General features: G+C 39.2%; 1 long non-coding RNA gene across 1 annotated transcript; it reads left to right on the forward strand.

Annotated features, from left to right (window-relative positions):
- Positions 1 to 241: 241 nt before the first annotated feature.
- On the forward strand, positions 242 to 3,746 carry LOC123733409 (uncharacterized). Its single transcript, XR_006763771.1, has 3 exons — positions 242 to 312; positions 2,696 to 2,926; positions 3,630 to 3,746. It is a non-coding gene; the product is annotated as an uncharacterized lncRNA (long non-coding RNA).
- Positions 3,747 to 5,179: the final 1,433 nt, after the last annotated feature.

Here is a 5,179-nt window from a genome sequence, read left to right on the forward strand (position 1 = left end):
GAATCAGATTACATGGAGAGGAGGGAACTGATGCTAAATCATAATGAATCAGATTACATGGAGAGGGGGGGACCTGATCCTAGATCAGCAATCTAACTCTGGGACACTGCCTGTATGAAACCGAACACATAGTTGTAAAGTGTAGTTACAGCAGGTGTTTACTGCCATCTAGTGGAAGATACCAATAAAACACTTTATTTTCAGGGTGGGGAGGCGGCTGAGTGAAACAGAAAGTAAAGTTGTTCTTTTGTTCAGGATCCATTTTGAGACGACAGAGCAGAAAACACTACATGGAGATTATTGAAAAATAAAGTAAGTATTTCTGAACAATAATCTATTCTAATGGACAGAGTAAGATAATGAATACCTGGAATGAGATATTACTAGTTAGTAGAACTGCTACTTGAGCTGAGTTGCTGACAGACAGCAGTTTTCAAAGTGGAAACTAATCAGTAGGTCTACATGTTATCAGTAAAACGTCTGGTAAAGATGGTGGAGGAGCTTTTACATTATATGGTTTTATGTTTATCTCAGGGTTTCTCATCCTTTGGTTCTTATCCAGCACGTACACACCTGATTCAACTAATCATCAAATATATATTTGAAGATAGATTTAAGGCATCATTAAAACCTTTTGGGTTTGTAGGCCTGTTTACAATTATTAAAGTCCTACAGTAATTCATATTTTGGAGGAAAAAACACAGCTAAACTTGGTTACGAGTAAATTATATGTTTAGCAAAAATAACATAAGAAGGACTATAATAAAAAAACTGAAGCAAGATTCGGTACAATGTCATGATTTGCTGCTGTCGCATGCAACTGACTGTTACCTCTGGTTACTGTTGTAAATGCCTCTGGGTTTAGAACTCTGTGTCTCAGTGCCCTGCGACAGTGGGAAGTTCGTTTTGCATGGCCCGGTGCTACAGGTGAGTGGAGTTTTATTTTAAGGAACAATGGAATGGTCTAAAATGCGTAAACTCTGCGCACCCGGGGGAGCCGGGCAATGCAAAACGAATTCACCCAGTGACCGTTGCTTTATTTCCTTATATGAAATTGAAAGTAACTTTGTAGCCTGCGCAGTTACAAAATGTCTGTTGACACTGTGGCTCATATGTCTCTAGAATATTAGAACAGTGGTGGAAAAAGTACTCAATTCTCATACTTGAGTAAAAGTAAAGATACCTTAATAGAAAATGACTCAATTAAAAGTGAAAGTCACCCAGTAAAATACTTCTTCAGTAGAAGTCTAAAAGTATTTGGTTTAAAATATAATTAAGTATCAAAAGTAAATGTAATTGCTAAAATATACTTAAGCATCAAAAGTAAAAGTAAAGTAGTGATCATTTAAAATTCATTTTATTAAGCAAACCAGACGGCACAATTTTCTTGTTATTTTAATTTACGGATAGCCAGGGTCACACTCCAACACTCAGACATCATTTAAAAATGAAGCATTTGAGTTTAGTGAGTCCTCCAGGTCAGAGGCAGTAATGACCAGGGATGTTCTCTGTTTAGTGAGTCCTTCAGATCAGAGGCAGTAGGGATGACCAGGGATGTTCTCTGTTTAGTGAGTCCTCCAGATCAGAGGCAGTAGGGATGACCAGGGATGTTCTCTGTTTAGTGAGTCCTCCAGATCAGAGGCAGTAGGGATGACCAGGGATGTTCTCTGTTTAGTGAGTCCTCCAGATCAGAGGCAGTAGGGATGACCAGGGATGTTCTCTGTTTAGTGAGTCCTCCAGATCAGAGGCAGTAGGGATGACCAGGGATGTTCTCTGTTTAGTTAGTCCTCCAGATCAGAGGCAGTAGGGATGACCAGGGATGTTCTCTGTTTAGTTAGTCCTCCAGATCAGAGGCAGTAGGGATGTTCTCTTGATAAGTGTTCAAATTGGACCGTTTTCTGTCCTGCTAAGCATTCAACATGTAACGAGTACTTTTGGGTGTCAGGGAAAATGTATGGAGTAAAAAGTACATCATTTTCTTCATGAATGTAGAGAAGTAAAAGAGAAAGTTGTTAAAAATATATTTCTCAAAGAGATAATGAATGAATGAGAACAATTGACATTCAAGAATTAGTCACTGTGTTAACCACAACCAACATGCTGGATCTCTGTTTAGTTGTCACTGTGTTAACCACAACCAACATGCTGGATCTCTGTTTAGTTGTCACTGTGTTAACCACAACCAACATGCTGGATCTCTGTTTAGTTGTCACTGTGTTAACCACAACCAACATGCTGGATCTCTGTTTAGTTGTCACTGTGTTAACCACAACCAACATGCTGGATCTCTGTTTAGTTGTCACTGTGTTAACCACAACCAACATGTTGGATCTCTGTTTAGTTGTCACTGTGTTAACCACAACCAACATGCTGGATCTCTGTTTAGTTGTCACTGTGTTAACCACAATCAACATGCTGGATCTCTGTTTAGTTGTTACTGTGTTAACCACAACCAACATGTTGGATCTCTGTTTAGTTGTCACTGTGTTAACCAACATGCTGGATCTCTGTTTAGTTGTCACTGTGTTAACCACAACCAACATGCTGGATCTCTGTTTAGTTGTCACTGTGTTGACCACAACCAACATGTTGGATCTCTGTTTAGTTGTCACTGTGTTAACCACAACCAACATGCTGGATCTCTGTTTAGCTGTCACTGTGTTAACCACAATCAACATGTTGGATCTCTGTTTAGGGGTCAGTTCTCTAAAATGAGTCTCTCTGGGGAGAGAGAGGAGGGGGCCCTGCCTCTAAAATGAGTCTCTCTGGCGAGAGGAAGGAGGGGGGCCCTGCCTCTAAAATGAGTCTCTCTGGGGAGAGAGAGGAGGGGGCCCTGCCTCTAAAATGAGTCTCTCTGGCGAGAGAGAGAAGGGGGCCCTGCCTCCAAAATGCATCTCTCTGGCGGACATAACACCAAAGCTAAGAGGTAAGATGACAATTTTATGAATAATTAACTAAGTTTATTTCCTAAATAAATACCTATCTTAAGGTGAATGCAGTTACTGTAAATCTCTCTGGATAAGAGCATCTGCTAAATCAGGGGTTCTCAATCCGGGGTCTGCGGAGGTACTGCAGGGGTTCTGCAGGAAGCGCGGGGAGTGGTGGTGTATCCAGGGAGAAAACTAAACTAATATTCTGAAATGTCATTGTGGTCTTATGTTCCCATCTATTGGAATTATTTAGCAACTGCAGTAGTGCTGAAAAAATGTGTTATTCCTTACTAAAGTAGTAATTACTGAGAATTACTAGTTAATTTTATCACTTACAATCATAAAATAACAACTTATACCATAACAAACAATTAAACTGACATAAACCAAAATCACTATATATGTAGTTATTTAGTTAATGACCAAATTGAGCCGGTCGGTCACATTTGAGAGTGAGGGAGATATATAGCATTTTGCATAAAAAAACATGATTTTTGTCTCTCTGAAATGAAACCATCAAGTGATAGATTTGAAACAAATCCTTGTCTGTGAGAGATGTAATAATTAATACATAATTTCTTTAAACAATAAAAGCTCATTTCTGTAAAGTGATATGTTGCGTTTTGGAACTCTTCTTATGTTCCCCATCTGAGATCAGAGTAGATGAGAGATGTAATGTTTGTCTCTGTTGTGTTGAAGACCAATCAAGCAGGAGAGACCAGCCTCCCCTGTTCCCAGCTGTGTGTCCATGAAGAGTGACCGGTCTATGAAGCTACCTATAGAGTTTAGAGAGGGAGACTTTTCTACTGAACAAAGGTAAGAAGAACTCATGGGTCATGGTCAGTGAGTTAAACAACACTGTCTCTAGTCATTTCTCCTCTCACATTTTCACATTTCTTTTGGTTGTTTTCATAATCCATAGGCTAATCCTTTTGTCCATTTTCATAGTCCTAAAACAATATTAAACAAACACAATATTCCCTCCCTGTGTGTGTGTGTGTGTGTGTGTGTGTGTGTGTGTGTGTGTGTGTGTGTGTGTGTGTGTGTGTGTACTCCCTGGATGAGGAGATGTAATCTCATGTTTTGTCCACAGACACCAACAGGAGAGATCAGAGTCAGAGATTCTCAGTGGTCAGTCTTCCCAGAGTCATCAAACAGACCTGGACTCTATATTCAGTGTATGTGGTCCTGTTATGAACATTTGTTTTTGTTTTCCTCAAGTAAAGTTGATCTGTCAATTATTCATTATTGTGTTAATGAGAAAGCATTTCTTCTCTTGCATAACTTATTTACATAATTTATTTTAGTTGCTTGAAGAGAAAATGATGACATTTGTGAAGAACGAGCTGAAGATGTTCAAGAGGATTCTTAGTCCTGAACTCCCAGAAGGCTTTGAGAGTCAGAAGCAGGATGAGGAAGTGGTGGATGCTGAGGATGAGAAGCAGGAGAGCAGTGCCAGAGAGGGGGCTCTGAAGATCACACTGCACGTCCTGAGGAAAATGAACCAGAAGGAGCTTGCTGACACACTGGAGAAATGTAAGATCTGTCTGCCTCATGTTGAATGCTGTTTTATAACATTTAAAAGCTGTAGCTAAAGTACAGCTAAAGTAGCTGTGTAACTCCATGATATTGTAGCAGCCTCAACACAACACCTAGTGACCTCATCAAGTAGCATAAGGGATGTGTTGTGGTGATTAATTTAGAGAGAGAGAGAGAGAGAGACAACATTAATAATACCATCAATAACACAAATAATAATATAATCAGTCACACCAGTCTGTAATGTATTATGAAAATATTTACACAATTATACAGTCAGATAAGAGAATAAATGATTATAATTTAAAACTTTATAACAGTCCTTCAATGCTGTAGTTATTAAAACAGACGTAATATTAATATCCTCTGTGTTATTTCTAGATTCAGATGAGCTTGCTGTGATTTATCAACGTGAAATCAAATCTAATCTAAAGAAGAAGTTTCAATGTGTATTTGAGGGAATCGCTAAACAAGGAAACCCAACACTTCTCAATAAGATCTACACAGAGCTCTACATCACAGAGGGTGGAACAGGAGAGGTCAATAATGAACATGAGCTGAGACAGATTGAGACAACAACCAGGAAACAAGCAAGACCAGAGACTGCAGTCAAATGTAACAACATCTTCAAACCCTTAACTGGACAAGACAAACGTATCAGAACTGTGCTGACAAAGGGAGTCGCTGGCATTGGAAAAACAGTCTCTGTG

Source organism: Salmo salar, unplaced genomic scaffold (genome assembly GCF_905237065.1).
Source record: "Salmo salar unplaced genomic scaffold, Ssal_v3.1, whole genome shotgun sequence".
Lineage (NCBI taxonomy): Eukaryota > Metazoa > Chordata > Actinopteri > Salmoniformes > Salmonidae > Salmo > Salmo salar.